At 45.5% G+C, this 21548-nt stretch overlaps 1 protein-coding gene across 4 annotated transcripts in view; it reads left to right on the forward strand.

Annotated features, from left to right (window-relative positions):
- The first annotated feature begins 1220 nt into the window (after window positions 1-1220).
- The window catches only part of LOC127009046 (uncharacterized), a 104041-nt gene continuing 83713 nt past the window's right edge, over window positions 1221-21548 (forward strand). For all 4 annotated transcript variants that reach the window (XR_007761537.1, XR_007761538.1, XR_007761539.1 and 1 more), the window contains exon 1: window positions 1221-1499. The gene's annotated coding sequence lies outside the window, so the exon portion shown is untranslated. The remainder of the gene's footprint in view (window positions 1500-21548) is intronic.

Here is a 21548-nt window from a genome sequence, read left to right on the forward strand (position 1 = left end):
TATATAAACACGGAGGAAGGGAGGAAGGGGGCGAGAGCGGGGAGGCGGTGGTGGTGGGCGGTTGGCGGGCGACGGTGGTGGGTGGCGGGGCGGGACGGTGGTGGTGGCGGTGAGGGTATAACAGGTCGGGAAAGTGATATTGGTGGGGAGAGGAGGGGAAAGGGTGAGGGAAACGTGGGGGAGCGTGTATATTGGAGGAGTTGTTAGGGAAAGAGGGAGGTGAAGTTGGGGTGCAGAAGGGTTCCCGTGGGAGATGGGGAAGTTGAAAAATTGGGAAGGTTATGTTGGTTGGGGTCTGCAGGTCAGGAGGGAGGAAAACGAAGGAAATGTAAGGAAGCGAGTCCGTTGGGGGATGTAAGGCAGATAAATGGAGGAAGAGGGAAATGGAGGCGGTAACAACGTTGGTGGTGAAGGTGTTGAAAAGTGAGGGAAGTTATGTTGGTTAGCAGAGAAGGGTAAGAAGAGGGAAATGAACGGGAAGCGAGTATATTTTGGGAAGGTAGATGGGGAAGTGGAAGGATACGAGAGCTGTGACTGTGGTGGTGGGGATGCTGAAGGATAAAAAATGCATTGTTTGTCAAAGGGAAGAGAGAGAGAGAGAGACGGAGAAGGGAAACGTGAAGTGAGGAAGTTGGGTACGGTTGGCAGAAAGATGAGGAATGGGGAATAAGGGGAAGTAGGAGCAACGGTGGTCATGGTGGGGATGATAAAATGGGAAAGGAGTGCGATGCTTACGTGAGGATGGGGGGGGGGGGGGGGTTGAGGCGAGGGAAGTATATAAGTTGGGTACGGAAGGCAGAAAGAGGGGGAAGGGGAAATGAGGGAAAGTGTGAGCTACGGCAGTCATGGATGATAAAGTGTGAAGAGACTGATGCTTACGTGTGTGTGTGTGTGTGTGGGGGGGGGGGGGAAGGAAGACTCGGAGGCGAGGAAAGTGTGGAAGTTGGGTACGGAAGGCAGAAAGATGGGGAATGGAGAATGAGGGAAAATGTGAGCTACGGCAGTCATGGTGGGGATGATAAAGTGTGAAGAGAGTGATGCTTACGTTGGGGGGAGGGGAGATTCGGAGGCGAGGAAAGTGTGGGGGAAGTGACTATGTTGGGGGAAGGCGAGGCAGTGTCGGGGAATAGGGAGTAGGTGGGGGCGGCGGGATGGTGCGCGGAGGACAGTGAGCTTCCTTTCTAGCCCTGCCCTAGCGAAAACTGGCAGTCGCTGCTCAACCTTGTGAAAGGAAGGTGTTGCGCGCCACCCGCTCGTCACCTCTGCTTCTCGTGACATGGATTTCTCGTTTCTTTAAGCAATCCGGAAAGTCGCTTTGAAGTACAGTGATAGCTATAGTGAAAGTCCGGCTTAGGGAGAAGAGAAAGGACTGTGTAATACTGCTATTTTCTGTGCTGCGACCTGAGCAAATTGAAAAAGTATGTGTATTGAGATAAATGAAACTCAGTGATCGCCACCAGTGAAGTTTAGCTGCCTCAGGATCGCCATCAACGGTAGAGGTTCGTATCTACACTTGTCGTGCCCTTTGTGTTGTGTTCTGCTCGTGGGGCGCAGTAATCGCGGGCAGAAGTGTGAGTGTGGGAGCTGGTGATCGGAGCCTGAGTGTCAAAATCCCGACTTCACATCCATCGCATACGTGAGCCCTTGACGTAATTGAATCTTGAAAGGCATGACTGAATACAGGAACGGGTGACACGGGATGCAAGAGACGGGCTTTTCGCTGCTGGGAATCTATAACGAGGAAAGGATTGTTGATTAAAGAAGACTTACTTGGCGCCATCAGAGGGTTGCGCCGCACGGGCAGGGGCCGGCGGCGGTGTTCCAGGGTCGCGGGCTGGGGACTTCGAGTGTAATTTCGCATCGTTAGCGTCATAAAAAAGGGAATTACCGGGGATTATTACTGATTACCACAATCTTTGCGAGTTCGCACTGGGTTCAGCTCAGACTTACAAAAGGCTGCGTAACTCTGGGATTATTAATGCCAAGGAAGGTCCCCTTTTTAATTTAAGTAACGTTAACCTCTCAAGTGACAGGTAACGCCGAGGTAATGAGAAGTGCGTGTTTATTACAACTCTTACACATGCTGCCTGAGAACAGTATATGCTATCGCGGATTCAGCGGGGTCGGTTATTTGTCAAGATATTTCTTTTGCGTGCGGTCTCTAGTAAGATATCTCAGGGCCGGGGTGAAGAAAAATGCACGGCTATCGCTAAATTTAATGCGGGCTGTACCAGAACATTAACCTGAGCTACTGGACTGGGAAAACGTTTTATGCATTAGTCTGTGGAAGAGATTACCACAATGAGAAAGATAAGAACTAAAGGGGACTCGACCACCTGTGTGATATTTTATAAGTCCGATGCTCGTTGTGTTAGTACGTGTTGGGGTGACCAGTCCGCCCCAACCCTTCCGCACTGGCTCACTCCCCAGCATTTTTTCGTGTCCCCGCCTCGCCTCGCCCCTCTGCTTCATATTGCACCTCGCCCCGGCGCAGCGGACGGTGGCCTCGCTTCACTCCCTTTTTGCGTTGTGTTATTTGCAAATCTTTTCATTTCAGTTTAAGGCATATGTATACCATTTTCACGCTCGGAAAACCCGGAGGAATGAAATTTGCAACTGTTTCAACCAGAACATTTATTTTGTCCGACTCGTTTCATCGCGAACCCATCCCGACTGTTATACAATTCACACGTAAAATGAAAGGAGAGATCATTAAAAGGCGCGCACAATTATGAGAATGTTTTCGTGCTGGCGTAATGGTATCGAACTTGAGGTTTAATTACTTCATTAATTATCGAAACATAATCATTAAAGAGAGAGAGAGAGAGAGAGAGAGAGAGAGACACTCATTCCTTGATTTCTTCCTGGGGAGGGAAATATATGATCCTGCCGTGACCTGTATCTTGCGGGGGCTTCATTAGTTTTCTTGATGCCCACCGTAAACAAAAGAAGGCTCCGTGTGTGTGTGTGTGTGCATGTGTGTGTGTGTGTGTGTGTGTGTGTGTGTGTGTGTGTGTGTGTGTTATTATTATTAATGGGAGGGGGGGAATCAAGGCAAATGTATTGTAGTGACCGAGGTGGGTTGCAGTGCTTATCATCATCATCATTTATTATTATTATTATTATTATTATTATTGTTTTTACTGATACTTTTGTTGGTGATGGAGGTTATGCGTTTGTAGTGGATATGGTTATAGAAGGGGTGTGATTTGGCGGTAATGTAGCGGTTCATGGCGGTGGCGGCGGCGATGGTGGTGTTAACGAAGGTGATGGTGGTGGTGGTGGTTATGATGGCGTTGCTGGGGGTGGTGCTTGCGTATCGATGGTAATGGTAATGGTAATGAAGGCCTTGCTGATAGTGGTACCAATGAAGTGAAAGTGATATATGCGATAATGCGTGATTGAAATGATAGTGAAAGAAATACTAGTGATAGAAGGTTTATAATACTGATGTTAGTGATAGTAATAAAAACGATTGTGATAGTGAGAGAAATTATAGTGGTTCGTGTCATAGTGAAAGAAATGATAGTGATTTGTGATACAGTGATAGCAATAGTGATCAAACGATAACGAATGAAGAAATGATAGTGAAATTGATAGAAATGATAGTGATATAAGCCAAAGACATACATGATAGTCACAGTGATAGTTACGGTGATTGATATAAGTGATAGAAATGATAGTAATAGAAGCGATAGTTGTAGTGTATAAATGATAGTGATGTAAGTGTTTGTGATAGATGTGATAGTTAGAGAAGTGATGTCGATATAAATGATAGAAACAAATATAGTGATAGTTGTACAAGTGATAATGATGCCAATTAAGTCACCTGTAGTAGTAGTGTTGGTACATTTGGTAGCTCTTTGAAACTGCTTCGACGGGGATAGTTTTCGTATTGTTTGTTCTAGTTTGGTAGTTGCGCTGACATTCCTAACTTGTAGCGAAGGCAATGGTCCTGCTGCTGCGGTGTTACTGAAGCACTTGTCGTCGTGGTGGTGGTGCTGGTGTGGTAGATGTGGTAAAAAATATATCCGTGACTGCAAGAATAATAATACGGTAATGTGGATCTTATAGGTGAAGCGACTCCGTGACAACATTACTGAAGGAAGTGACCACTTCAGTTGTTATACGTGGATTTATGTATCTATTAACTATATATTGGATTTATGTATCTATTAACTACTATCCGTCCATCCATTCATCTATCTATCTATCTATCTATCTAGCCTATCTATATGTCTATCAGTCTGTATCTATCTGTCTGTATCTACCTGTCTATCTATCTATCTGTCTTTTTCTGTCTGTCTGTCTATATGTGTGCGTTATATTACTTAGATGGCAAGGAGGTGACATTGGTTCGATTGTTTTTTGTTTTTTTGGTTATAAACTATAGATGGTGTTTGTTATTCATTGTTGGGGGCGATCGTGATGGATGCAGCGTTCCTGGTAATGTTCAATGCGGTGGTTACTGGGGATGGTGACCGCTGGGGTGGTGCTGAAGGTGGTGGTGATGGCGGCGGTGGTGGTGGTGGTGGTGATATTGCGCGAAACGATGGCTGTGACAGTGAATATATCATACGGGTGACAAGCCGTGACGGGCGTTGACAGAGGTAGTGTTTGTGAGATCTTTACGACTGGTTGCTGTGGGAATGTTGCCTGTGGTATGTATGGTGGTATGGTGGTTTTGGCATTATTGATAGATGTTGTGGTGTTGGAAAACGTGACACTGGAAAATTTAATAATGACGTTTATGATCCTGATAGGGCTTGTCGAATTAATGGTAGTAGTCCCCCATTGAGATAGCAGTGATAACATTGGTTTGTAGAGGGGGTGTTCCGCATGGTTGTGTTGGTGGTAGCGGTGTTTCGTGGTGATATTAAGGGGCTATTACACTGGGCAAATTTTCCGTGGATCTTCAGTCAAACCACGACTTCCGCTAGCGTGGTTCTCATTTGTTTCTTGTTATTGCTGCTGCTGTTGATGGTGAGTAAGACCGTTGTCCTTCTGTGAAATCTACCGTAGCTTTAGAATATTGTGGACCCGCCAGAAAACCACGGAAATATGAGAACCACGCCAGCGGAAATCGTGGTTTGACTGAAGATCCACGGAAAATTTGCCCAGTGTAATAGACCCTCAATTTGTTCTCTGATAGTATTGGTGATGTTCTGTGGTATGGTTGTGGTGGCGAGGGTGGCGATGGTATTACTAAGCTAAATTTGTTCTCTGACAGTATTGGTGATGTTCTGCGGTATGGTTGTGATGGCGAGGGTGGCGATGGTATTACTAAGCTAAATTTGTTCTCTGATAGTATTGGTGATGTTCTGCGGTACTATGGTTGGGGTGGCGAGGGTGGCGATGATAATAAAAGATGCAAGTACGAAAACAATGGTAATAGAAGCAGCGGCGGAGATTTTAATGGGACGGTTTCTATCAGCGGTTTGTGTAACTACTTAAAACATTGTCACCAGTAACTGTCATTGTGGAGTGATGGATACACCGTTCGTGGAAATTTTATTACTGATGGCCGTTGTGGCAGTGGGGTTTGTGGGTCTTTCTGCTGAGGCTATTGTGGTGGTGGTGGTGGTGGTAGTGCTATTCGTTGCAGTTGTTGTTGCTGTTGTGGTGACGAGGATAGCGGTGTTCCCTGCAGTGTTGCCAAATGTATTCGAGGTGATAATGGTGTTTGTCTGTGATGGTTGTAGTGTTATCTGTGGTGATGGTGTTGCTGGAGGAGGTTCGGAGCTGCGTGACTAGTATTATGTAGCTGTGGAGGTAGTGGTAAAATAGATGATGATGGTGAAGCTCGTTGTCATCATCATCATCACCATCAGCCTGTATAATTCCCCTGCAGGACATAAGCCTCCCCCGAGCGTGTCCATTAGTTTCTGTCCTGTGTCTCTGGTTTATGTTTTCGGTGCAAACTTTCCGCAAACTACATAATTTCGTCACACCGTTTGCTGAATGCCCTCCTTTTGCGTGTGTTAATGTACCTTTCCCAGTCGTTTGAATACCTTGCAATAACTGATAATATTAGTTGTTTGAATGATATTTATATATAAACTTTGTTACAGCTAAAATGTGGTGATTCCTTCATTAGTTTTATTTTTCGTGGTATTTGTAATGGGCGAAGGCGTGGTGTTAAAGGTGGCAGAGTTGACCAAAAAGTCAACAGTCTCCTTGGGAGCTGTGGAACAAAGCATAAACGAAAACTTTTCCTTTCTCGAGAAAAAGGACGGTGCGAACTGTACAAAATGCCACACTTATGCTAAAATTTTTGGTAACTTGTAAAGAAAAAGGTGTAGAGATGGCGCTATTCACGTTACGGTCCAGGTGGTGGTGGTTGTGTTGGTTGAACTGGTGCTCGAAACAACGATGCTGGTGACTTCCTGGTAGTGCCACTAAACATGGTCTTTTTAAGGTGATGGTGATGCTTATGGCACGTAGATCATGTGGCGGTGGTAGTGATCGTGATAATTCAACCAATGGCAGCTGTTGTGGTTGTTGTGGTGATGTGAGTGGTGCATACTAGTAGATATGTTGTCGATTAAGCTGGTAGTGGGGGGTTATGGTGGTGTTGGTTGTGTATATGGTTGTAGCAATAGAGGTTTTGTTGTTTAGGTAGCAAGGAGTTGTGATATTGATTGCCGTGGTTATGATGAACGTTTTAGTAGTCACCCCTATCAGTAAAAACAAACAAATGGTAGTGAGTGTTGGTGGTGGTGGTGGCGGCGCTGTTTGTGTTTCTGGTCGGGGCAATGAAAGTTCAATCGTGAAAATAGTGCGTTTTGTGGCATCGTTATTTGTCGTGTTAATGGCGTTAAGCGTTTTGGTAAGTGATAAAAGATGAGTTTTTGATAGCGCTAATGGCCTTGACAATGAAAGTATTAGCACTGATACTGGAGGTTGCAGTAGTGGTTGTGTTGTGCGGGGACGGTAGTTAGTGTTTAGTGCATGGAGGGAGTGGAGTGGTATTGGTGGTATTTGCTACTTTTAATGCCTGTAAGTATAGAAACAGTGGTGGCAGTTGGTTCTCAGATTGTGATATGGTAAAAGAGAGGTTGGTAGTCGTGATGGTAGTGGTATATGTATTGTGATAGTTCTGGTTGAGGCGGCATGGTTGTGTTTACGCTTTGTTCGTGAAAGTGGTCGATGTAGTAATGGTTTTGATGGTGTTCATGCTTGTGGTAGTCATATTGATATAATCGCCATGGTAGCGGTTGCCTAGGAAGTACTTGTGATGGGTTGGTGTGGTTGTACTCATGTTTGGTTGTGGTTGTGGCGATAATGTCAGTGGTATGGTTTGTAAGACGGAGCAGTTTTGGGTTGTGGTGGGGTGGTAGGATGGTCGTAAAGGAGATGGCTGTAATGGCGGCGGTGTTAGAGGTTGTCTGGGTCGTGGCCGTGTCTTAGGTGTGATCTTGATTACGTGGCTCGTTACTCACCTGATAATTCTTTCTCTGATTACTTGGGTTGACGCTAATGGCATTGTCGGGGAGTGTGTCATTTGTTGTGATTGATGTAGTTGCGGTATTAGGATCAGTGGTGGTAATCGATGGAGTGATAGTAATAGTAATGATCGTGTTACAGGTGCTGATCAAAAATCATGAAATCAAGAAATAAAGGGTGAAAAAACCCCCCTGTTGTGAGAACCTTTGCATCCTCAGCACAAGGTTACAGCGATGCGCAGCAGATGGCGCTGGCACTCTCTTGGGGTTCGTATCTAATGGAGGTAGGAAGGGTGTGTGTTTTAGAGAACTGGTGGCGGGGATCTTGTGAAGTATCGAGGGGAGAAGAAAAAAAGGTATCGAAGTGTGGCCATATCGTCCCGTAGGGTATCGGTTACTTAGGGAAATTCATCTGTGCCTCTTGAACAGTGGCACCCCCACGATGCATCTGGCAGCCAGATAAGAGAGCAAGCCCGAGATCCTGAGTTGCGCACAGGTAGCCGTCTTAGCTCAGTGGTGTAGTAACACTGGACGGGGAAGGATATGCTCTTCGTTATGCTGTCACTCTTCGACCACTTCCTAAAATTTGCTTGCTTTTTTTCTTACCTATTCCACTTATTTGAAATGTCATTGGGGCTCAGAATGGTCTTAAAGAAGAGAAAATATTTTAGGATCGCAAGGGAAAGCTGAAAGACGAAAATTTCTGTGGGTCAGCAGTCATTGGGAGCTGGAAGTGGCGATGGTCGGGATTATATTGCTGATGACGTTGTTGGTAGTGGTGATGGGGGCATTGATGGAGGTGTAGGAGTGTGGAGATTGCAGTGGAGGAGATGATCGTGTTAATTCTTTTTCGTGGTAGTAGTTCTAACAGCGCTTGTTATAGTGGAAGTTGTGGTAGAGGTAATGGTGACAATGTAGACGACTCCTTTTTTATTTATTTATTTATTTTTTTACAGCATCGGAGACTTTTCAAGGGCGTAAAAAAAAAGAAAACAATAATGAAAAAAAAAGCCTGCTACTTACTGCCCCTGAATAGAGGAGCGAGGAGTGGCCCTTGTCATAGTAATGTTAGTGATACCTATGATATAAGTAATGGTTGTTGTTGCAGGGATACGGAAAGTTCTCGTTTTGTAGTGACTGTAGTGCTTGTGGTGGTGGTGGTTGTGGTATTTTTTTTGTATTAATGAAGTAATTTTTGTTAAGCTGTTACTATTCCTATACTGTATTTCTAATAGCGATGGCGGTGACAATTTAGTGTTTTGAAATGAGGTAGTAATGGTGGTGATGTGATTTTATAGTGTTATGCCAAGCCGTAGTAATGGTGAGGTTTGCGGTAGGTGATCTGGTGGTCTAGTGGGCCAGAGCTTCAAGCCATGCAAGTGATGCGCCGTGGCGAAGCGTATCGAGCCCAGTGCCGCCGCGTGACGTCAAGAAGAGCATCCGGTCTTACGCCCCGAGCCACAACCCGGAAAACAGCGATCATATAATACTAAACATATGTACAGCCTGCCGAGACAAAGAAAAATGGGGATGTTTTGCAGTGCGTAGGTGATGGAGTTTGTATTAATTGTGGAGGTGTCACGTTTTTATCGCAGTGTTTTTTTCGCTGCAGTGGAAATACAAGGGTGACTGTGGTGGTTCTATCGCAAAATAAGCCCCTAAAATATCTGACATTCAGCCACGCTTCCCATACTCTGTCATGCTCACCCTGACGGTAAATGAAAACAGATGGTGCCGGGATCCGTGGCTTAGGAATGAGTGTCGGCAGATGTTAGGAATAATTTGTCGTGTTCGTGGTGTTGATGGTGAAACGGTACATGTGGTATCGTCTGGTGGTGGTGTCCTGGTGGTGGTGCTCCTTAGCGTGGGGGTTGATATTTGTATGAAGTGGTGGGAATGGTGAGTGTGATGGGATGGTGTGTTAGTGATGGTTGTGTTTGTTGATGTGATAGGGAAGGTAATGATGATGTTAGGTTTGTCGTGATAATTATGGTGATGTCTGGTCTGTTTGTTGTCTAATGTTATTGTATTGGGTGTAATGGTATTGATCTATCGTGATAATGGTGTGCTGGTGATGGCGGTGTTGCCTGGTGTGTCGTGATAGTATAAGTGATGGTGTTATCTGGTGTTGAAAGAGGTGAATGTAAAATTGTATTGATATTACCGTTGTGGCGTAATTCACTCCTTAATCTAATGTATTTATGGTTGTGTGAACTTTGTTGCTAATCGCTAATCGTAGTGATTGGACATATTAATCAAAGGGTTTGTGATTGTGGGTAGATTGTGGGTAATGTTAATAATAAAAAAAATACAGCAGGAATGAAAAAGAACAGGAAACTACAGGAGGAAAGAGGGCATCAAAATCAAATTCCACGTATTCTCCGCCGAATATATACCGAAGTCCAATATTTATAATGGTGTCATCAGCGCTGAAATTCATCCACGTTACTATTGCGGATTTTCGTGCAACTGAGGAAGCGGCAGTATTATGGAGGTAGCTTGAGTTATAACTATACGTGGAACTGTCATTCGAGTAGTCTAGTTCTGTTTTGGTAGCGAGGGAGGGGGAGGGGGGAGGGAGTCGTGATGGTGCTGGGTGGTGGACTGGTAGCTGTTGAAGTGTTAGTTATTGTATTTTTGATGGCGATGATAATGTGCGCGCTTATAGGTTTGCGTGGGTGTTTTTATTGGGTGGGTGGAAATAGTCGGGTGATATTTGCGTTGATCAGTGCCGTTCAACGAAGAGAGAATAAATGAAAGGGTGCTCGTTGGTTCATCAGGTATCAGGTCATTGCACTTTCCAGAGGACGAACACATTTATCCACCCGAAATTGACCTCTCCTGACCTCCCGTTCTTTTTTCTTTTGTTCAGAGCAGTGTTTAGCGGGCTTTTTGTTGTTGTAGTTTTTGTAGTTTGCCCTTGAGCTGCCTCCCTTGCTGTTAAAAAAAGAAAATAGTTACGGCGAGGCTCAACAGATGGCGCTGGAGTGATAGTGAGCGTCGTGGCTGGTGCTGGTGGTGAGCGTCCCTTGCTGGTGGAGGTGGCGGTGATGTGACTAAGTTTTGAAGTTAAGGACAACGTATCGTTTAAATGGAGTCAATTATCACGTTTCACCCACTCTCTCTCTCTCTCTCTCTCTCTCTCTCTCTCTCTCTCTCTCTCTCTCTCTCTCCGCTCCTCGTAAACATTAAATCTGGCATTCACCCGCGGCTCCCTCCCTCTCTCTTGCTTAATCTGACGGTAAAGGAAAATAGATGGAGCCAGTATCCTTCTGAGCTTGGTCTTAGTTGTTGGGAGTGCGGTTTATATCGGTTATCGCCTTTGTAATGGTGTTTGTAGTATTTCCAGTAGTGAGGGTATTCCTGGAGGTAGTGCTTGGCCATGGTGATGTGTTGGTCATGGTGTGAAGGGGATGTTCCTGTAAGCGTTATCGTAAGTTGTTGATTGAGGTTGTTTCAGTGCTGGGTATTGATAAAGTATTCATGGTTAAGGTAAAGTTGGGAACATACGCTATAGCCGCGCGAGCCCTCTTTACTCACTTACGTCCCATTGACCCTTGAGCCTGAGGTGGTAAGGACCCATTACAGCGGGACGCAGGGCAAGTGTGAAATCCGGGTTACCACAGTTCACCTTCCCCAGGTTTTCCCAGGTACCCATTTATCGACCGGACCGGAAGGGAGGATGAACAGCTGGGTGGGTTGAGCGTCGACTGTCCTAGCTGGGATTCGAACTTGGCCACGCGGATTTGTAACCGGATATGCTAGCCACCTCACCTTGTTGGGACTCATCATGGAAGCGTTCTCGGTGGTGGTGTTTAGGGTGGAACTCGCGGTGGTGTGCGTTGAATTACTCGTAGCTGTAATTACTGAAATGAGTGTTGCGGTGTTTGTGAATATTTCTGTTTTCATGGGTGTGGTGGTGGCGGGCATGGCATTTTGTTATTAGTGCAGTGAAAAGTATTTGTGGTGATAGTGATTGCGTGTTTGTGGTGCGCGTTGTTGTGAAGGAGTTTTCATTTTGTTTTCGGTTTTGTTTTGCTTTGTTCTGGGCGTGTTTTTAGTTTTTGTTCGTGTTAGTTGTGATTAAGCGGAGGAGGGTGGAGTTGATATTTGTTGTCATTTCTGGTTTTAATTGCGGGGTTGTTGTTTTTGTGATGTTGGTGATCGTTGTGGTAAAGGCGATGGTGGTAGTCGCGACACTGTTATGATGATAGTCACGGGTTTTACTGATGAAACTCAAATGGCATATCTCGTGGTGGTGGCAAAAACTACGGTGATGTGAAGGGTGGGATGGGGGTGGTGTACTAGTGTTGCTTATTGTTATGGGTGACAGTAATGGTTAATACAACGTTGTAGTGTTATTCTCAGGTGCTGAAAGTGTGACTGATATTAATCGTTACGTTATGTGGTAATAGTGACAGTAGTGTTGGTGGTGTTTGCCTTGTGTTTCTGTATCGGGTAGAGCAATGCTGATACTAACATTTTTGATAATACTCGTTACCGATACTCATTATTGCATTAATACCAACAGTCATCATCGTAGGCGGTGGCTGAGTGGTTAGCGTGCTGGGCTCACATTCACTACACCGTGGACAACGTCGGTTCGAATCCCCACGCTACCACTTGGGATTTTTCAGTCACCGCCGAGTGGCTACCCACATGCTGTCCAGAAGACCACCCATCAGCTCGGACTCTAGAAGAAACCGTCCAGTGAATCAAGAAAGAGTTCCGGGAGCAGCATGAGCCAAGCATAACTGGCGCCACTATAAAAAAAAATTGCCTGCGCCACGACGGGCTTGGGCCGACCATCTGGCCCCTGAAGAAAGCCTACCGGCGCTATAGACGGGGTTGTAAAAAAAAAAAAAAAAAAAAAAAAAAAAAAATCACCACCAAGTAATAGTACACAGGCCGCCGTCACCACGACGTGTGGATATTGTGGTGGCTGCATCACAACATTTATATTTGGACCCCCACTCTGTTACAAATATATCACATACCATCGGTATCATGGAATAAAAAAAGTAGAATCGGCTTACTTTGGCAGCGCGTCTGTTGCGGCCAGCCGACTGAACACCATTGCTCGGGACTTCCAAATCCTGGCCGTGGATGGGGAAGGTGGGACGGGAATCAAGGGGTGGGGATGGGCGGGACAGGAACCAACAGGTGGGGAAGGGCAGGACAGGAACCAAGGGGTGGGGAAGGGCGGACGGAATCAAGGGGTGGGGAAGGGCAGGACAGGAACCAACAGGTGGGGAAGGGCAGGACAGGAATCAAGGGTGGGGAAGGGCAGGGACAGGAACCAAAGGGTGGGGAAGGGCGGGACGGGAACCAAGGGGTGGGGAAGGGCAGGACAGGAATCAAAGGGGTGGGGAAGGGCAGGGACAGGAACCAAGGGGTGGGGAAGGGCAGGACAGGAATCAAGGGGTGGGGAAGGGCAGGACAGGAATCAAGGGTGGGGAAGGGCAGGGACAGGGAATCAAGGGGTGGGGAAGGGCGGACGGGAGTCAAGGGTGGGGAAGGGCAGGGACAGGAACCAAGGGGTGGGGAAGGGCGGGGACGGGAATCAAGGGGTGGGGAAGGGCGGGGACGGGAACCAAAGGGTGGGGAAGGGCGGACGGAATCAAGGGTGGGGAAGGGCGGGACAGGAATCAAGGGGTGGGGAAGGGCGGGACGGGAGTCAAGGGGTGGGGAAGGGCGGGGACGGGAGTCAAGGGGTGGGGAAGGGCGGGACGGGGAGGAAGGGGTGGGGAAGGGCGGGGACGGGGAGCAAGGGGTGGGAAGGGCGGGGACGGGAACCAAGGGGTGGGGAAGGGCGGGGACGGGGAGGAAGGGGTGGGGAAGGGCGGGGACGGGGAGGAAGGGGTGGGGAAGGGGGAAGGGCAGGGACAAGGGGTGGGGAAGGGCAGGACAGGAGGAAAGGGGGTGGAAGGAGGGGGACAGGAACCAAAGGGTGGGGAAGGGCGGGACGGGAACCAAGGGGTGGGGAAGGGCGGGGACGGGGAGGAAGGGGTGGGGAAGGGTGGGGACGGGGAGCAAGGGGTGGGGAAGAGCGGGGAGAGGAACTGTTGACTTATTTATTTCTCTCTCATTAATCATTCCCATAGCCTATATCATTTCTACCAGGTTAATCATGTTTCTTCAAAGTCAAGCTGAATGGTTTTTTTTTCTCTTTTCCACATCAGCTTATATATAGCGGCATGCTCCACCTCGTTCATAGGAATGTCATTTGATAGTCACAAGGGATAATAAGGCGGCCATGTACTGCTTTTCAACGATGTATTGATTATAGAACTACCAAGGGGGATGAATTATGATGGAAGGCAAGATTTGGCTGAAAAAAAAACTATCGGTAGTGTCTGGTAAAAAATGGCCGATTTGATACACCCACTGGCCCTGTGTCCCTACGTAATGGGCTATGGGCTGTACGTGGATTTTTAAGACACCATCGCTTCTCACATCAACTATTTCTAAAGGTCAAAGAGGGGATCAATCGGGTTTTTGATTGGTGTTTTTAAGGTTCATGGCACAGAAGAAGGGTCAAACTACCACCAGGGTCATAAAGCTACCCCTGGAAAGGCCTACAGCTCCTGCGAAAGCCATGTCAAATATGTGAACTTGGGCGACGAAATGTTTTAAAATACGACCCTATATCCCGCCACAGGCTCAAGGATCAATGTGACGGAGATGAGCACCGAGGCCACGCGCAGCTTTAACTTCATCTTTTACCCATCCGATACCGATGCATCAGCTCAGGCCTAGTATCGGGTGCGGTTATGGTAATCGGGATATACATATACGATTGGCATGAATAGCGATCTGAGTCTGGTGTTGGCCTGGGAATACGTAGGTAGGACAGGTGCGCTAGAAATAGAAGAAATAGACGAACATATACCGGGATGAATGGAAAGCTCGATAGTGTTAGTAGGACATGCGTAGGTTAGGTCGTTAGGGATAGGGGATGTATGAGGTTAATCTTCGTTTTTAGTATTGGTTGTAACAGTGGCAAGGCGGTGGGTCTCATGTGATACGGGTTTACAGAGATATCAAAAAAGAAAACCAAACAAGGTGATGACGTTATGGTAGAGATTTTTTAACAGTAAAGAAAGCAGGTCGAGGGCACAAACAAACACAAAAGCCCGCTAAGCACTGTTCCTGTAAACGCAAATAAAAATGAGAGGTCAGAGGAGAAAAAAAATAGTACAGAAAATATGATAAAGTCGAATATATCCGCACATTTCATTCCCGGAACTACAATGTAAATATAATGCTCGGACATCTGGTGCTTGGTTTGCCGCTGAGAGACATATGGAGGCGAATTTCATGCGAGTTTGGTCTTTGATGCTGACTTGTGTTACCCATCGTCGTCCCTGTTGTTGTTGTTGTTGTTGTGGTGGTGGTGGTGGTGATGATGATGTTCGTGCATATGTAACGAAGGGTTTGATGGCCGTATTCGACATGGTGTTGTTAATGTTTACTTATGGTTCTGTGGGAGGGCTGTCAGAAGTGGTAGTGGTGGTAGTGTGCGGTATGTCATTCATGGGGGAGGTTGCGGTAGTACTGGGCCTCCTCGAGTGAAGAAGGCGATGATAGTATTTGGGGGTCATTTTTTATTTATCTTTATGGTCGATACAGTATCGTTCATGCTGAGATTTACCTTTACCTTGTCTGGTTCATGTGTGGCAGTAATGGTGGGTGTGGTGGTGCTCTTTATTGCCATTGTGGAAGATAGTTTATGGTGTTTGTGGAAGATGTGATGGTTGTCGTGGTGACGTCGATTAATTTACTATCTGGTGTGGTAGCGGTATTGTGGACAGTGGCGTTAGTAGTTGTGTCGTTAATAGTAGATAAAAGTGACAGGTATCTATGTCGGTTTAAGAATGTATGAGGTTGAATATAATGAAAAGACAAACAAAGAGAATATTACCAAACCCTTTGCTCCCTCAAACAAGCTTAAGGCGAGGCGCGTTTGGCGGCGCTGGCATACTTTTGAGATAAAATTTTTGGTGTCCATTGGCGAAAAGGTGCAGGTCATATGGCGAAGTCTCGGAACAAATGGCCTAAAAAAAGATAAATTTGACGTTTAAGTGGAGCAAATGTCACGATAGATATCGGGTTTCCAAGAAAAATAGCGGAGAGATCGGCGACTGAGGTGAACCTCCCCGAGTCTGGCTGCTCTGCTTACGATGAAGATCAATAGATGGCGCTGGTGTTCGTCCGAGCTTAGTTTTTGGTATTGATGGGTTTAATAATGGTTTTGATGTGTGTGGTATTTGTGATGGAGGTGATAGTATTTGTGGTAATGTTACGAATTATGGCAGTGTTGTAATATGATGGTGATTGTTGTACAGTACTTGTGATAATAATAGTGATTTTACTGCTTGCGTTCAGAAGTTGCTGATCAGCTTATGGTGATTGTTGTAGTTTTTATTAAATGCTGCCCATAGCGCCGGCATGCTCGCTCGAGGGGCCTGGTAGGCGGCCGAGCCGGCTAGTAGCGTGGGCGGATTTCCAATGAAGGCTTGAAGATACCACAAAATATAAAAAAACGATAGCGTGTGACTTGAGCCAGCCATTACAGTATTTTTTCCCTGGAAAATCCTTAAATAAGGCCGTCTTTATCTGACGATGAAGGTAAATTTATGGTGGTGGTGGTACCCTGGTATTGACAAGATTGCAGCGCCCAATGGTGGTGAGGTTTGTGACAATATTGGGGGAGGCGGCGGCTGGGATAGTTGAGATAGTTGAGGTAGAAGTGCAAAGCGTTCACAGTGAGGAGGCATTTGTGGTGGTGCTTTGTCGTGTAGGTTTCACTGTGCGGTATAGTTGATGTTCCTCGTTACACTGTTTGTGGTGGTGGTGGTGGTGATGAATGGTGCTGAAATATTTGTTGTGGACCTAGTCAGGGCAGTGGGAAGATATGTGGCAAGTGTTGTATTAGTGATAATAACGACATTGGCCTTTGTCAGGGGAACCAAGAAAGGACAATGGAAAGACGGCAAAATTGTAAGACCCACTCGATCCTCACCATAAGGTTGCAATGGACAAGAGTATATGGCCCTGGCATTCTATTGAGCTCAGATGATGGTGTTGATAGTGAATTAATACTACCAATAGTTACTAGAATTACAAACAGTGAAGTGGTGAAGTATTGAAGTGGTGAAGTGATGGTGGTAATGTGCTGGAACTTCACCCATAACACCCCCCACCCCCACCCCCCAAAAAAGTAATTGGTTCCGGGCAAGCCGTCGCCGTAGAGTTTTCCGTGTATCATTATCAGAAAATCTGAAATTCAAACTCCTCCCGGACTCTAAAGGTTTTAATGTAACGTTAATTTAAAGCCATGCACGCAGCTAATGCCATTCTGGGCCATAAGAGCTTATGGCTATGCTCGTGGAAATGTTAATGTCAGTAATAGTGGTCTTTTGAGTGTTCGGGAGACATTGTAGATAGAGCAGATGTAGCTTTTATAGTGGCGAGATTCGTAACAGTGGTAGTAGTAGTAATAGTAGTAGTAGCAAAAGTAGTAGTAGTAATATTGGTAACGGTAGTTGTAAGATCTGATGGTTATGTTCGTATACTAGTAACTATTGGTAGGTAATATTAATTTAGTATATGGTAGTGACTATATAGGAATGCTTGTAGTGGCGGGAGTGTTTCTGAAATATATTTTGGTGTTGGCATCGTGGTTAGTAGTATGTTGCAAGTGGTGTTCGATGTTGTGGTGAGGGTCTTTGTGCCGCAGTTCCCTCGAAAAATGCGATGTGGTAGTGATGATGATGGTGTGGAGTACACTGGGATAGGTGGGAGGTTATGGTTGTATAGTGGTTGCAGTTATAGTGGTAGGTGTGGTGCTCGTTCTTTGATAGTGGTGGTAGTGTTTGTAGTGTTATTAATGTAGTGTTTGGTATTATTGTGCTGTATGATTTTAATGTATTTTTTTATGGGGTTGAACCGACAGTGGGTTTAGTGATCTTTACAAGTTCCTGCAATATCTGTTTGTTATGTTATGGCGTATGACAATGGGTACCAGTAAGAATAGACGCTGTGGTAGTGGGAGGTAATTGTGGCTGATATATTGACGCTGGACAAAGACTACACAGGAAAACTAAAAAAGAAGTCCATGTTACCAGACTCGGTAGCTTTCCAGTACATTAAAACTAACGGCGAGGCGCAGTGTAGTTGGTGCCGCCCTGAGTCCAGTCATGTGCGACCCTTTCAGTGCGGAGAGAGACAGACAGATAAATAGACAGATAGATAGATAGATAGATAGATAGATAGATATATACAGACATGAATAAATAGAAAGATACGTAGATAGATAGATAGATAGATGGATGGATGGAGAGAAAATAGATGGATAAAAAGATATAGATAGATAGACAAATAGATAGATAGATAGATGAAGTTGAAAAAAAATAGTGTTATAAATAAAACTGTCAATATATCTTCTCAAAAAAAAGTTCCCATGTAATCGAAAATGTAATCGCTTCTCCCACGGTTACTTCATAGTCTTAATGGTGAGAAGCACTCTGCGTTTGGCGTCGGGTCCCATCTAATCCTTGTGTCAGTTTTTCATTGCGTCACGAGGATGGGTTGTTGTCGTAGCGGAGGTGATGTATGGGGTGAGACTGGGAGTGGTGGTTGTATCATATTCATGGTAGTGTATGGCTCTGATGTCTGTGGCAATGGCGGTGGTGCTGCTGGTGTTTAGTATTTGTGACAGGTGAGCTTCTGTTGGTATTTCGTTGTAAGGTTAATAATGGTGATCGTTGTTGTAGTGGTAGTGATATATGTGATAGATATGGCAGTGGTGCTGTTCAGAGTAATCTACTAATAGTCACTGCTGTTGGAATGGAGACTGGATTGGCTGTTGTTATTATTTGTAGTGTTATTGATAGTGGCCGTTGACAGTGGCGCCGAACATGTTTTATTTATTGGAGTTGGTGGAGGCATTCGTGTTTATAGTGCTGCAGAGAAGTGATCTTTGTGACGGTAGTGTTGATGATTGCGTTATAAATTTAGCGAAGATAATGCTGAGGATAATCGTACTATTAGTGTGCTGGAGGTTTCAGTGATGTTAAATGTTGAAAGCGTGTTTTGTGGTGGTCTAGTGATGGTGGTGGAGATGGGCTTTTGAAGGTATTTGTTGTTGTTGTCACCATAGTTACATCGGTGCGTTGGTTCTTGGTCCGGCTAGATCTGGTGTGGGTGTTATTGTGTTGGTGGTAGTGTTGGCATCATGCTTCGCTGTATATATTATTGTGTTGACATGGTTATTGTGTTGGTGGTAGTGTTGGTATCATGCTTCGCTGAATGTATTATTGTGTTGACATGGTTATTGCAGAGTTACGGTGTAAATATTTTCTACAGAATAGGAAGCAGCTCAAAGGCGCAACAAAAGACGAAATATGTAAAAACCCTCAATGGCGGTGCTTCTGCAAATTGCGTTAGTAAAAGTTTTTAAAATAGAGAGGTCAGAGTTATTTGGAGAGGTGTCTTGATACTCCCTCCTTGAAAGTGTTTAGGTCGTAGGCAGGAGTAAATACAAATACAATAAGACTGTTCCAGAGTTCGATATTTTAGGTTAGGTTAGGTTAGGTAGTGGTGTCATTCATGGTGGTATTGACATTTCACGCTATGTTAAGGAGTGTTATTATTCAAGATAGTATTGCTTTATAGTGTCAGCGATAGTGGTAATGAGATAGGGCTTTAATATTTTTTTTTATTTATGTTTGTTCCTATGTTTGGTTCTGCATCGAATGGGTGTTGACTGTGACATTATTTTTCCCCAGTGGTGTTTGTGTACGGTACAGGACAGGGCTGTGGGGTCGGATGCTTTTGTGTGGAGTCGGCGTCGGAAGCTGAGTCGGCAGTAAATCCCACGACTTCTTTTCTGTGCCGTGAACTTGCACAATAGACACATTTTGACTTTTTTATTGTCTAATTCAGCTGTACTTGGCTATAAAATATCTCTCTCTCTCTCTCTCTCTCTCTCTCTCTCTCTCTCTCTCTCTCTCTCTCTCTCTCTCTCTCTCTCTCTCTCTCTCTCTCTCTCTCTCTCTCTCTCTCTCTCTCTCTCTCTCTCTCTCTCTCTCTCTCTCTCTCTCTCTCTCTCTCTCTCTTTTCTTTTTCTTTCTTTGTCTCCCTCTTTTTTTTCTTTCATTCTGTCTGTCTTTCTTGTTTATTTTATTTGTTATTTTTTTCATTTTTCTTTGTGTGTGTGTGTGTGTGTGTGTGTGTGTGTGTGTGTGTGTGTGTGTGTTTGTTGTTTGAATTTATCCTTTGTGGACACGCGCTACAGAGGGCAAGAAACGGGTCGCGCCACACCTCAAGTGATATGATAGCGCCGGGAAAAACATATCTGCGAGGGACGCGTTCGGAATCGGCGGTGTAAACATTTCTCGGGTAGGAAAGAGTCCGACTTGTCTTTTTTCCTCGGACCCGACAACCCTGGTGCTGGAGGTGGTATTTGGCGCTACAAGGGGGGGGTGGAGAGGGGAGAAGGCTGGTTGTAGGTATTATTAATTTTAGTATGGTGTCAGTTACAGTGATTGCCGGTGGTCAGGTACTTTAGTATTGTTAGTCATGGTAGTACGTCAGTGGAATAGTAAAAGAATTTGTCTGGTTATGAGGGTGCTTATCATTGTGTAGTTATGGTGGTGCATCAATGGAAGTAATCGTTATGGTATTGGCAATGGCAGTGACCGTGGTAAAAGTATGTCTGGGGGTCAGGTTGTGTAGTATTGATAGCCATGGTAGTGGGTCATTGGACGTTATTGTTATGGTAATGACAATGCCAGTGTCTGGTGGTCAGGTTGTACAATACTGTGCAGTCATAGCAATGTGTTAATCGTTATGGTAGAGACAGTGACAAAGGTCTTGGTAAAAGAACTTGTCTGGTGGTCAGGTTGTATAGTACTGTCAGTCATGGTAGTGCGTCAGTGGAAGTAATCGTTATGGTAGAGACAGTGACAAAGACTGTGGTAAAAGAACTTGTTTTGTGGTGAAGTTGTTTAGTATTGTGTAGTCAAGGTGATGGGTAAGTGGAAGTAATCGTTATGGTAGTTGGAGAGACAGTGATCATGGTAAAAGTTTGTTAAGGATCATACAAAGAGCGCGAGAAAAATGCTCTCATTCACAGAATCCTCCGCACAAGCTTACGGCGAGGCTCAGTAGGTGACGCTGGCGTGCACTCGAACTTTCCTTGCTGGCGGCGGAGTGTCCTTATTCGAACAGATGGTTATTGTGAGAGGCAAGGCGAGGGCAGGAAGTATCAGTGACATAAATAAGGAAGTTCCCACCGTAGAGTTTTCTCCTAAAAAGCCGTAAGAGCTGAGAAGTCGGAAAAGCAGACAAGCCTCCCGCTCTCTGGCAACTCTCGGCACGCGCGGGAAATCAATAGATGGCGCTGGTATCCTGGCTTAGTTCCTGGTGGGTGTTGTTTTTGTGATATTTGTGTTACTTTCAATGAATGGGATTGGAGTTGTTTGTGATGGTGTTGCTGCCAGCGGCCTCTATCGGTGGGATGGTCGAGTATATGTTTCTTGCCTTGGAGGGCCTTGTGGGTGTTATCTCTTCTCCTTTGTTATGATAATGTTAGTTTTTGTGGTGATGTTGTTTTTTGCTGGACACGTGGCGAAGATAGAGAATGGTTATGTTTATGTAAGTCGTATTCATGTTGGTAGTAGTTTTTGTATTACTTTGTGGGATAGTGGTAACCTTTATCGCTACCAGACTGTCTACTTGATTGTATTCATCACCAGCCCTATCTACCTCCAGGCCACCATCGCCACTGCCATCACCACCAATTGTGCTACACGCCTTATCTTATTGCCTGTAGCCGCCACAATTAACACAAGCAACACAACCCTAATTGCATCTCTCTATAACCAACAAAACACTGCCGTTATCACCACATTTGCTGCCACGATAACCCCCCACCACCACTTTCCTTTTCACTACATTACGTCAACCACCATCACCACCACCACCACCACATGTACCATCACTTCTACCATTCCTTCTCTACAACCGCTACCATAACCAGACCGTTACGCCCACATCTTTGGACCATCGCTACCACCTCCGACGCCATGCAGGACA

This window comes from Eriocheir sinensis, chromosome 39 (assembly GCF_024679095.1).
Source record: "Eriocheir sinensis breed Jianghai 21 chromosome 39, ASM2467909v1, whole genome shotgun sequence".
Lineage (NCBI taxonomy): Eukaryota > Metazoa > Arthropoda > Malacostraca > Decapoda > Varunidae > Eriocheir > Eriocheir sinensis.